Here is a 13646-nt window from a genome sequence, read left to right as displayed (position 1 = left end):
CTCCCCCCCTGGGACTGCGATCCTAAAGTTTGTTACGGGGAAGGCAGGGGAAGACCTTCCCCTGCCTCCCCCGCCCCTCTCCGCGTCATCAATGACCTCAGCGAACGAGGCGTGCTGAAGTCATTGGAGGATTCCCTTTTGTTTACCAACGCGCAGTGAGCCATTTGCTTCCTGCGCGTCGGTGATTACGGAGGTAAGTTTTGGGGCTGGGGAGAGGGGACTTGAACGAAAGAGGCATCGGGGGAAAAGAAAGGGTTTTCCTTTCCCTCGATGCATCTTTTGTGCTTTCCTGCTGCACAATCGTGCGATCGTGCAGCAGGAATGCCCACCAGACGCCAGGGATTTTTTTTGTTTTGATGATGTGGCCAGTGTTTGTTGGTTGAGGGAGCGGCCCCTTGGGCAAGGGTACCTCCCCATTTTGGGGGCATTTTAAATCGCTTTGTCTGCCCCCCTGGGGGGGGGCAGAATTTTAATAATTTTTAAGAAATGGGCCCACTGGGCCAATGTGCTGGGGAGTGGCCCCTTGGGCAAGGGTCACTCCCATAGGGGCCATTTTAGGGAGCCCACAATGTTTGATTCAGTCTTGGGGAGCGACCCCTTAGGCAAGGGTCACTTCCCTTTTGGGGGCCTATATTTTTTCTTTCTTTGCCCCCCTGAGGGGGGCAGATTTAAATTTTAATAAATGTATTCGGCCCACTGGGCCAATTGAAGAAATGTAGTGGGGAGTGGCCCCTTGGGCAAGGGTCACTCCCCTTTGGGAGCCATTTTAGTATGCCCATGATGTTAGGTTTTGGTTGGGGGAGCGGCCCCTTAGGCAAGGGTCGCTCACCTTTTGGGGGCCTACACTTTTGCTTTGTCTGCCCCCCCTTGGAGTGCCAGATTAAGATTTTAAAAAATATATTCGGCCCACTGGGCCAATAGAATAAATGTAGTGGGGAGTGGCCCCTTGGGCAAGGGTCACTCCCCTTTTGGGGACATACATTTTGGCTTTGTCTGCCCCCCGGGGGGGGGGCAGACTTAATTTTTCATCCATCATCATGCTTTAGCTCACTCCACCACCCCAGTTCCGAAACAGCCAGATGCAAATTATTCTGACCCCGTGCCTCATGGGAACAGCCCTGCAAAGCCATGCATTCCCTGGCCCGAAAACAACCATCCTGGAACCGCTTTCTGGCTAATCAGCAGTCATCAGCCAGGCTAGCTTGAGTCCAGTGGCAAAGTGAGCAAAGATCCCACGTCAGCTGATTTGCATATAGCCATCTCTGAACTGGGGTTGTGGAGTGAGCTACAGAATGATGATGGATTAAACCCAGATCAGTTGACGGGAGGTGAGGGTTAGATTCGCTGAAGCGCTCCGTCCATCATCCCCTTTGGTATCACCCTGAGGGGCAGTTCGGCCGATATTTTTTTTGTAGGGCCAGTAGGTCACCAGGGATTTTTTTAATGTTGTGGAGACACCCCTTGGACATGGGTTGCTCCCATTTATGAGAAGATGATTGTGGCCATTTCTGCCCTCTTTGGGAGGCAGAGTAGCAGTATGTTTTTAGGCCCATCTGCACCCAAGGGGAGCAGAATCCACTAGACACCAGAGTTTTTTTAATTTTTGTTTTCGGAGGTGGCCTCAAGGTCAAGCGTTGCTCCTCTTTTACAGGGGTGAATATTTAATTTATACTCTTAGGCCCACCTACCCCTTAGTTTGGCAGGTGGACTGGTGCATTATTTGCATGTGATTGTAATGTTTTTTCTCCTTTTTAATCTAGTGTAAAGCTTTTGCTTCCTGTTTGCGGTTTCGACAGTGGTTGTTCTGCAGTTTTGCATACTTGCAGTTTTTTGGTAAGAAAAACATTTTTGTTGTATTTACTCCAAATGAGTAATACTGTAATGTAGGAATGAATTTTTTTGTAAGTGGTCTCATAGTGGCAGCATATTTAGTTAGTGTTTGGAGCATGAAAATCTTAGTGATGTGTTTTGCATTGTCTTATGTGTAATTTTCTTTTCTCTTTTTTTTTAGTGGGATATTGTTGATCCATACTGTGTCTGTGCAGAGTACATGGTGGTGAGTTTAGCTGCTTCTGGCAAGTGAGTGGTATCGTTTTGGAGTGTATAGGTATTTTTGATAAAGGTAAATTTTGTTTATTACTTATTTTACATAGTGTTTGTTGTTGTTGACTTGTTTGACAAGTTACCTTTATTAGTAATCATTATGGCTAGCCGTAGAATGACTGCTCAGCAGGTGGTTGGTATGCTTCTTGAATCTTCCTCTGAGCCAGATTATGAGACTGACAGTGCGTCTGAGGGAGAGGAGGGAGGAGAAGATTCTGGCAGTGAGTTTTCTCTCCACATGGAATCATTGGATGATGAAAGTTCTCTCAATGCAGATGAAGTGCCTGTTTTAGAGGAGGATACTGCTATGCCGATGGTGCAAAAGGCATCTGGATTGCAGCCTGAGGCTGCTAGGCTTCCTACTGGAAGTGCTGGACGCTGGGTTGATCCAAACATGGTGCAGCCGGTGTTGCCTGCCTTTAGACTCAAGCAACTGGTGAACACCCCCACCCACTACGCCGGCCACAGGCTTGACCCCATCTTCTCCTCCAGCAAGTACATCTCCTTCAGCCACTCCACCGGACTCCATTGGAGTGACCACAGCTGCGTCCACTTCAGCTTCAGAAGAACCATGACCCACCACCAACCGCAAAAGGTTCCTCGCCGGAGCTGGAGCAAGATCACCGCCGAACAGCTCACCACCTCCCTCAACTAGAACCCTCCCGCAATCTCAATGGACCCCAACGAAGCAGCCAGCAACCTCACACAGTGGCTAACCGTCTGCGCCGACGACCTCGCACCACTGAAGACCCCTCCCAGCAGACCCGGCAGCAAGAAAGCCCCCTGGTTCACAGACGAACTCAAGGACTCCAAGAAGAACTGCCGCACCCTCGAGAAAGCCTGGCGCCACGACCAGACCACAGACAACATGACCACCCTCAAGCACGCCCCCCGCAAGCACCACCAGCTGATCCGCACCACCAAGAAGACTGCATTCAAACGCCCACAACAGCAAGGAACTCTTCAGCATCGTCAAAGAGCTCTCCAACCCCAGTCCCGGAAACAACGACATCACCCCCTCGCAAGACCTCTGCGACTCACTCGCCTCATTCTTCCACCGCAAGACCGTCGGCATACACAACAGCTTTGGCACACCAACCACACACCCAACCGTCGAACCAACGCCCCCCAAAACCACCCTCTGTGCCTGGACCCCGGTCAGCACCGGAGACACCACCCGCACGATGAACACCATCCACTACGGTTCACCAACCGACCCCTGCCCCACCACGTCTTCAACAAGGCCGACTCCATCATCGCACCCCAACTCCGGGACAACATCAACACCTCCTTCATTATCGCCACCTTCCCGGAGAGCTGGAAGCACGCCAAGCTCAACGCACTCCTAAAGAAACCAACAGCGGACCCCACCGACCTCAAGAACTTCCGCCCCATCTCGCTCCTCCCTTTTCCTGCCAAAGTCATCGAGAAGACCGTCAACAGACAGCTCGCCGCCTTCCTCGAGACGAACGGATCCCTCGACCCATCGCAGTCCGGTTTCTGAGCCAACCACAGCACCGAGACCGCCCTGATCGCAGCCACCAATGACATCAGATGCCTGCTCAACAACGGGGAAACAGCGGCCCTCATCCTCCTGGACCTCTCCGCAGCATTCGACACCGTCTGCCACCGCACCCTTGCACAGCGCCTCAGCAACACCGGAATCCAAGGGAAGGCACTGGAGTGGATCATCTTGTTCCTCCCAGGAAGAACCCAGAGAGTCCGCCTTCCCGCGTTCAGATCCGAGGCCACCGAAGTCATCTGCGGCGTACCACAAGGATCATCACTCAGCCCAACCCTCTTCAACGTCTACATGAGCCCCCTCGCAGCCATCACACGCCAACACAACCTCAACATCATCCCATACGCCGACGACACCCAGCTGATCCTCTCCCTCAACAACCACCGCCAGAGCCAGCCTCCAGGAAGGAATGAAAGACGTCGCAGAGTGCATGAAGAACAGCCGCCTGAAACTGAACTTAGACAAGACGGAAGTCCTCATCCTGGGATCATCGCCCCCCGCCTGGGACGACTCCTGGTGGCCCCCTGCCCTGGGCACACCTCCAAACCAACGGACCACGCATGCAACCTGGGCTTCATCCTGGACTCCTCCCTCTCGATGACCAGACAAGTCAACGCCGTCTCCTCATCATGCTTCAACACCATGCGCATGCTCCAAAAAATCTTCAGATGGATCCCCACCGAAACCAGGAAGACGGTCACCCAGGCACTCGTCACCAGCCATCCGGACTACGGGAACACCCTCTCTGCCTGAACCACAGCCAAACTTCAGAAAAGACTCCAACGCATCCAGAACGCCTCCGCACGACTTGTCCTGGACATCCCCCGACACAGCCACATCTCCGGACACCAGAGAGACCTGCACTGGCTCCACGACAGCAAGAGGATCACGTTCAGTTTCCTCACCGACGCACACAAGGCTCTCCAAGACCTGGGCCCCAAGTACCTCAACAACCACCTGACCTTCTACATGCCCACCCGCCAGCTACGATCAACCAACCTCACCGCCGTACCACTCACCCGCAGAGCCACCGCCGGAGGAAGATCCTTCTCCTACCTGGCAGCCAAGACATGGAACTCCCTCCCCTCCCACCGTCGACGGACCCAGGACCTTCTCTCCTTCAGGAAGCAACTCAAGACCTGGCTGTTCGAGCAGTAAACGTACCCCTCCCCCCAGCGCCTTGAGACCCTTCCGGGTGAGTAGCGCGCTATACAAATGCCATGATTGATTGATTGATTGATTAGCGGTGATGCAGGGTGTAGAGTGGATTGGGAAAATTTTTTGCTTATACAGTATTTTCAGTTATTTATGAATGATGTATTTTTGGGTGAGATTGTTGAGCAGACTAATTTGTATGCTAAATAGTTTTTGAGGGACAACAGTGACAAACTTAGGCCTCACTCTAGAGCTACCCGGTGGACTCCCACAAATCTGGAAGAGATTAAGAAATTTTTGGGTTTGACTTTATTGATGGGTTTGCTAAGGAAGCCGCAACTGGCTTCATATTGGTCTTCCAGCCCCTTGATGGCAACAGCCATATTTCCAGCGGGTATGACTCGCGATCGATATTTATTTTTGCTACGCATGCTGCATTTTGTTGATAATTCTTTGGTGTTGCCAAGTAGTCTCCCTGACTGTGACTGTCTTTTTAAGATTCGGCCTGTTCTTGATCACTTTGTAGATCGATTTTCAGAGATCTATACTCCAGGGAAAGAAATATCTATTGATGAGTCTTTGATTTTGTTCAAGGGTCGTTTGGTTTTTAGGCAGTAGATCCCTAGCAAGAGGGCACGCTATGGAATTAAGCTGTATATGTTGTCTGAGAGTAGGACAGGATATGTTTTTAATTTTCGTGTGTACACTGGTAGAGATTTCACTATTGACCCCCCTGGTTGTCTGTCCACTTTTGGGGTTTCAGAGAAAATTGTGTGGGAGCTGAAGTGCACAAACCTGTGTGCATTGTAGACTACAATAAGCACATGGGTTGTGTTGACAGAGTAGATCATAGGTTGGAACCTTACACTGCTATTCGGAAGGCTTATGTAAATCCTCTCCTACTGTTTCCTTTTCTGTTCTCCTGATTTACGGGCCCCTGCCTTTAGTCATGACTTACTGAAAATCTTTGAACTGTATATTGACAGACCTAATATGACCATCTTAGGAGACTTTAATTTCCATTTGGAAAATATAAACTCTGGTGATACCTCTCTTTTGGTAGACCCCTTGGCCTCCTGTGGATTGCCACAAGGAGTGCGAAGCCCCACCCACTCAGCTGGACATACTCTGGATGGGGTGTTCACAAACGACTCTAGGCTAGCAATAGGTTCCCCCCTTCCCATCTCATGGTCAGATCATATGGCCGTCCCACTTGAACTCACATTCCACCACCCTTCTGTGTCCTTATCGGACCGTAGAAAGTGGGAATCGAAAAGGAACTATAGGGGAATTAATAATGACACACTTGCACCTTTCATGTCCAGTCACAGGCCTTCCGTGATGAGGGATACCAACACGGCTGCCCTTGATCTTTTTAATACCATTGTGAGCGCCGTGGATACTCTGGCCCCTGTTAAACAGCACTACTCCGCCAGAAAACGACCTTCCGCTCCCTGGTTCTCAGACACCCTCAGACTGCTATGTCAGGTCTGTAGGAAACAAGAGAGACTTTGGCAGTCGCATCTTGATCCGAGGGAGAAGGAAAAACATAAAAGCCTCCTTAAGGGGTATAAAGCAGCGGTGATTGCGGAAAAGAAGGCCCACTTTGTTAAGTTGACGACTTCTCTTAGCTCTCCTAGTGAACTGTTTAAGACCATAGATTCTCTGTCCATCCTCCAGTCACCAGACCCTGTGCAACCAGATCTCCACTTTCTTTCATACTAAGATAGTGGATATTTATACCGCTCTGGAAGCTCTAAATTCAGATCTAGAGGCCTCAGCTTCCCCGATGGATCTTTCAGCTGAAGGCCAAGTTAACGAACCCTGTAGTAACTTTTTTAATTTCCCCCCCCTTTGAACAACTGAACCTGCTTCTCGATAAGCTCAAATCTGGATCCCCTTTCGAACCCTGTCCTTTGAAGATTCTTAAGGAGTGCAGGGAGCTAGTGCTGCCCCCGCTTCTGGAGGTGATGAATTTAGTAATCTCCGAAGGTACCTTTCCTGCCTCTTGGAAAATGGCGATTGTCAAGCCCCTCCTAAAAAAGGCTTCCTTAGATCCCGGGATCCTGAAGAACTTTCACCCCATATCCCTGCTTCCTGCCCCCGCTAAGATGCTCGAGGCCCATCTCAACCACCATCTGAGTGCCTTCCTGGTTAACTCCAGCCTGCTGGACCCCTCTCAGCATGGCTTCAGGAGGGCACACAGTACTGAGTCCACTCTCACAGTGGCTATCAATAACATCCGCACTAAGGTCGACAGTGGCCAGACTACCCTTCTGGTACTGCTGGACCTGGCAGCTGCGTTTGATACCCTGTCCCCCTCCATTCTGGCTACTCGCCTTAGGGAGGTGGGAGTGAATGGATTAGCACTGAGCCTCCTAACATCTTTTCTCAACCAATGAAAACAAAGGGTTAAGCTGGGTGATTTCCTTTCTCCTGTTAAGCCAGTGCAGTGTGGGGTTCCTCAAGGCACGTCCTTGAGCCCCACACTTTTTAACATCTATGTGGCCCCACTCGCCAGGTTAGTAAGATCTTTCGGGTTGGAAGTGTTGTCATACGCTGACGACACCCAGATTATGGTCTCCCTCTCCCAACCGGTAAGTACCACCGCCCTTAAATTCAGGAATTGTATGGAAGCAGTCTCGCGCTGGATGATTCAGAATTTCCTGAAATTAAATGGGGAGAAAACCGAAGTCCTTATCTTCGGGGGCAAACAGGAGATATGGTCGAGCGACTGGTGGCCTTCTGCTCTTGGAACCTGTCCTTTGCCCCCCCCCTCTGCTCGCAACTTGGGTGTAATGTTGGACACCCCGCTCTCCTTCGACAAGCAAGTCAGTAGGACGGTTTCAACCTGTTGTGATGTTATAGGAATCTTGAGAAAGATTACACACTATCTCACACCCGAAAGCTCGAAAGAAGGTTACGGCGGCCCTCGTCTCCTCATGGCTGGACTACTGCAACGCACTTTTCTTAGGCATAAATAAAAAGCTGATTCATCAGGCTCCCTAATTAGGAAAGATCTTCACTGGCTTCCAATCCAGTCCAGTATAAACTTTATGATCCTATGCCTCACCCACAGCGCCCTGCATGGGTTTGGAGCAGAAGATATTAGGTCCCTTGTGTCCTTCTATGCTCCCAGCAGGGCCCTACGTTCTACCGATAGGAAACTTCTGTCTGTCCCTCGAGTTTTCAAAGCCAGATGGGGAGGGAGGGCCTTTTCCTCCCTGGCTCCAAGACTGTGGAACTCGCTTCCCGCTGAGCCAAAAGGGCAAACATCGCTTGCGCTTTTTCCTAGAGCATTAAAAACCTGGCTTTTCTCAGAAGCCTACCTGTAGTCGGTGCACCTTTCACATCACTAACAGTCAGCTGTACTATCTTTTAAGCGCCTTGACGCCCCTGGGCTAAGTTGCGCTCTATAAATCTTTATTCATTCATTCATTCATTCATAAGAAGTTGGCCATTCATCTTTGAAACTTAGCAACTTTCAATGCTCTTATTGTGTTCAAGGAGTGTTCTCCTACGTCAAAGTTGACATTTCTTCAGTTTCAGCACTCTGTGATAGCTAGCCTTGTTGTTGTGTAACAGGTAAGTGTTCCTAGATTTGGAGTGGTGGAGGATGAGGCTCGATTGAAAGATCACCACTTTCCTGATTACATTCCTCCCACATCTTCAAAAGACTTTTCCACTAGGAGATGTAGAGTCTGTTGGCGAAGAGTTTTGCGGAAGGAGACTCGTCTTTTCTGCCCCGGGTGTCTTTCTAACTCTGGGCTGTGTGTGCCTGCTTGTTATAGAGCGTACCACAAGCAAAATAATTTTTGGGAGTATCCACGAGTGGTAAAGTGAACTGCCTGGTCTGTATTGTTTAAAAATGTGTATTCTGTTTCAAGGTTGCCATTAGTGCAATGTATTTAGTTTCAGATTTTTTGTTAGTAGATTTGTATCAATTTGCAATTTGTTTGCGGTTTTTTTGTAATAAAAATCCTAAATGTGATGGTGGTGTGTGTAGGCTGGCGCTGGGCTGGTGGTGTGCGTGGATTGGCGCTTTGCTGGTGGTGTGCGTTGACTGCCGATTGGCTGGTGGTGTGTGTGGACTGGTGCTTGGATGGCGGTGTACGTGGACTGGCACTTGGCTGGCGGTGTGCGTGGATTGGCGCTTGGCTGGCGGTGTGCGTGGATTGGCGCTTGGCTGGTGGTGTGCATGGATTGGTGCTTGGCTGCTGTGTGTGTGGACTGGTGCTTGGATGGTGGTGTATGTGGACTGGCGCTTGGCTGGTGGTGTGCGTGGACTGGCGCTTGGCTGGCGGTGTGCATTGACTGGTGCTTGGCTGGTGGTGTGCGTTGACTGGCGCTTGGGTGGCGGTGTGAGTGGACTAGCACTTGGCTGGCGGTGTGCGTCGATTGGCGCTTGGCTGGCGCTGTGCGTGGACTGCTATCGGCTGGTGGTGTGTGAGTAGTGACTTGCTGCTGGTCACTACACACACTGCTAGCTGAGCGCCACTCCACGCAATACATCAGTTTGTGTAGTTGCTATGTCAGGAATGTGGGCGTGTATAAGTGATGGGCCCTTGAATGGCGCTGTCTGCTGGTGTGAGTGTTGTAATGTGATGGGCCCGCGGCTGGCGGTGTGAATGTTTGTATGTGTCACACGTATGAATGGTGTATGAAGGCCCTGTTGGTGGTTGGTGCCTTGTCGTGGCTTTACAGCTCACGAGCTGTGAGTCAATGGTTCAGTTTCTCATCCTTTCAATTATTAACAGTGCATTTCATTTTTGTGAAATCACTTACTAATACAATTGTATATACTGAGTCATCACTCACTCTCGTGCCAAATCCAACCAGTATGTGTGTGTGCTTGAGGATTAGATGGGTGTGCAGTAATATTTATCTTTTTTGTCTTTCTGAAGCAGGGTGTACCTTGTCCCTTTTTGTAAATGTTGTAATGTGTTAGTTTTGTACCTAGTGGTGTGAATGGTCTTGTGTGTATCACATATGAAAGGTGCGTGAATGGCCTGTAAAGCGGTTGGTGCCTTGTCATGGCTTTACAGCTCACGAGCTGCGAGTCACTGGTTTTTGTGCATTTAATTATTGACAGTGCATTTCATTTTTGTGAAATCTCTTGTTAATAAAATGTTATGTACTGAACACTCACTCGCCCTCGTGCCACATCCAACCAGTATGTGTGTGTGTTTGAGGAATAGAAGACAGTGCTGAAGTCTTTGTCTTTTGAATCTCTGTGTCAAGGTGTACATTCCATCTAAGAATAACCGACCAAATGTAGATATAATTGTTAACCCATAGGAGTACATGGCAATGTCTCTCTTGTGAACTCCAACAAGTTATTTTATTCATAATATCCTGAAAACTTAAAAATATCTGTCACATTTTCCTTGCAATATTGTGCCAATAATCTCACACTGCAGAAATAAACACATAATTATGTCAAAACGATTTGGTTTTGCAAGGGAGGTTACCTGGGTTTTTGGTCCCGTGCTCGGCGGCCATATAGGGAAACCTACCAATCCCACACACATCTGAAGACTAGACACCAGGGGGCTTCCAAGGAGGTATGGCTTGCATAGATCCCCCAACGTTTCCTTACCCAGAATCCATTGCAAACCTCCATTTTAGCTGAAAAATCGTTTTTTTGTGCGGGAAAGTGTGGTATCACCGGGCTCACACAAATTTCCTACCACCCAGCATTCCCCCTGGTCTCCCAAAAAAAATGGTGCCTCACTTGTCAGGGAGGCCTAGGTACCTGTGACAGGCAAGGGCCCAAAATGCAGTGAGGCGACATCAAAATTGCCTATCTCAAAACCACCTGGGTTTTTGGCCCCGTGCTCGGCGGCCATCTAGGGAAACCTACTAAGCCCACACATTTCTGAAAACTAGACACATGGGGGCTTCCAAGGAGGTATGGCTTGCGTGGATCCCCAAAAGTTTCCTTACCCAGAATCCCTTGCAAACCTCAATTCTAGCTGAAAAATCCGTTTTTTTCACACATTTTTGTGTGGGAAAGTGTGGTACAAAACGTTTCGAGCCCCAAAAATGTATAGGTTTGCTGGGTTTCCCTAGATGGATGCCGAGCACTGGGCCAAAAACCTAGGTGACCCCCCTTGCAAAAGCAGGTGGTTTTGAGATAGGCAAATTTGATGTCGCCAAACTACGTTTTGGGCCCTTGCCTGTCGCGGGTACTTGCGCCTCCCACACAAGTGAGGCACCATTTTTATCGGGTGACCTCCGGGAACGCTGGGTGGTAGCAAATGTGTGTGAGCCCGGTGATGTCACAGGGTGAGGAAACGTGGGGGGATCCACGCAAGCCATACCTCCTTGGAAGCCCCCGGGTGTCTACTTTCCAGAAATGTGTAGGTTTGGTAGGTTTCCCTAGGAGCCGGCAGAGCTAGGGTTCACAAACTACAGCTCGGCACTTTGCCAAAAAAGGGTCATTTTTTACTGCGAAATTGAGGTATGACGATGTTGCGTTTTGAGCAGTTTCCTGTCGCGTGTACCTGTGCCTCCCACACAAGTGAGGTACTATTTTTCTCTGAAGACTTTGGGGCACGCGGGGTGGGTGGATATTTTTAGATCCACGCAGATTCCAGAACTTTCCACCACAGAAATGTGGGGAAAATTTGTTTTTTTTGACAATTTATTAGGTTTGCAAGGGATTGTGGATAACAGAACCTGGTGGGAGGCAGTCAAGTCACCCCATCCTGAATTTCTCTGGGTGTCTAGTTTTCAAAAATGTATAGGTTTGCTAGGTGTCCCTAGGTGCCGGCAGAGGTAGGGTCAAAAAACTACAGCTAGGCACTTTGCAAAAAAAGGGTCATTTTTTACTGCGAAATTGAGGTGTGACCATGTTGCTTTTTGTGCCGTTTCCTGTCGCAGGCACTAGGCCGACCCACACAAGTGAGGTACCATTCTTCTCAGAAGACTTTGGGAATTACGGGGTGGGTGGAAATTCCTGGATCCACGCAGATTCCAGAACTTTCCATCACAGAAATGTGGGAAAATGTGTTTAAAAAAAAAAAAATTTAGGTTTGCAAGGGATTCTGGGTAACAGAACCTGGTGGGAGGCAGTCAAGTCACTCTATCCTGGATTTCCCTGGGTGTCTAGTTATCAAAAATGTATAGGTTTGCTAGGTTTTCCTAGGTGCCGATGGAGGTAGGGTTCAAAAACTACAGCTAGGCACTTTGCAAAAAAAGGGTCATTTTTTACTGCGAAATTGAGGTATGACCATGTTGCGTTTTGAGCAGTTTCCTGTCGCCTGTACCTGTGCCTCCCACACAATTGAGGTACCATTTTTCTCTGAAGACTTTGGGGAACGCAGGGTGGGTGGATATTTTTAGATCCACGCAGATTCCAGAACTTTCCACCACAGAAATGTGGGGAAAATTTGTTTTTTTTGGACAATTTATTAGGTTTGCAAGGGATTGTGGATAACAGAACCTGTTGGGAGGCAGTCAAGTCACCCCATCCTGAATTCCTCTGGGTGTCTAGTTTTCAAAAATGTATAGGTTTGCTAGGTTTCCCTAGGTGCTGGCAGAGCTATGATTCAAAAACTACAGCTAGGCACTTTGCAAAAAAAGGGTCATTTTTCACTGCGAAATTGAGGTGTGACCACGTTGGGTTTTGCGCCGTTTCCTGTCGCGAGCACTAGGCCGACCCACACAAATGAGCAACCATTTTTCTCAGAAGACTTTGGGGAACGCGAGTAGGTGAAAATTTCTCGATCCACGCAGATTCCAGAACTTTCCACCACAGAAATGTGGGGAAAATATGTTTTTTTGACAATTTTTTAGGTTTGCAAGGCATTCTGGGTAACAGAACCTGGCGGGAGGCAGTGAAGTCACCCCATCCTTGATTCCCCTGTCTGTCTAGTTTTCAAAAATGTATAGGTTTGCTAGGTTTCCCTAGGTGCTGGGAGAGTTATGATTCAAAAACTACAGCTAGGCACTTCGCAAAAAAAAGGGTCATTTTTCACTGCGAAATTGAGGTGTGACCATGTTGCGTTTTGCGCCGTTCCCTGTTGCAGGCACTAGGCTGACCCACACAAGTGGGATACCATTTTTCTCGTAAGACTTTGGGGAACTCGGGATGGGTCGAAAGTTGTGGATCCGCACAGAGTCCAGAACTTTCCACCACAGAAATGTGTTTTTTTTAACTCATTTTTAGGTTTGCAAGGGATTCTGGGTAAAAGAACCTGGAGTGAGGCAGTCAAGTCACCCCATCCTTGATTTCCCTGGGTGTCTAGTTTTCAAAAATGTATAGGTTTGCTCGGTTTCCCTAGGTGCCGGCAGAGCTAGGGTTCAAAAACTACAGCTAGGCACTTTGCCAAAAAAGGGTCATTTTTCATGAAGAAATTGAGGTGTCACCACGTTGCGTTTTGCGCCATTTCCTGTCGCTGGCACAAGGCTGACCCACAGAAGTGAGGTACCATTTTTCTCAGAAGACTTTGGGGAACACGGGGTGGGTGGATATTTCTAGATCCATGGCGATTCCAGAACTTTCCACCACAGAAATGTGGGGAACATTTTTTTTGGGGACAATTTATTTGGTTTGCAAGGGATTCTGGATAACAGAACCTGGTGGGAGGCAGTTAAGTCACCCCATCCTGGAATTCCCTGGGTGTCTAGTTTTCAAAAATGTATAGGTTTGCTAGGTTTCCTTAGGTGCCGGCAGAGCTAGGGTTAAAAAACTACAGCTAGACACTTTGCAAAAAAAGGGTCCCTTTTCACTGCGAAATTGAGGTGTGACCTTGTTGCGTTTTGCGCCGTTTGCTGTTGAGGGCACTTGGCCGACCCACACAAGTGAGGTACCGTTTTTCTCGTAAGACTTTTGGGAACACGGGGTGGGTAGAAATGTGTG

Source organism: Lissotriton vulgaris, chromosome 3_1, assembly GCF_964263255.1.
Source record: "Lissotriton vulgaris chromosome 3_1, aLisVul1.2, whole genome shotgun sequence".
NCBI classification, from domain to species: Eukaryota; Metazoa; Chordata; class Amphibia; order Caudata; family Salamandridae; genus Lissotriton; species Lissotriton vulgaris.
Note: the sequence above shows the minus strand (reverse complement) of the source record.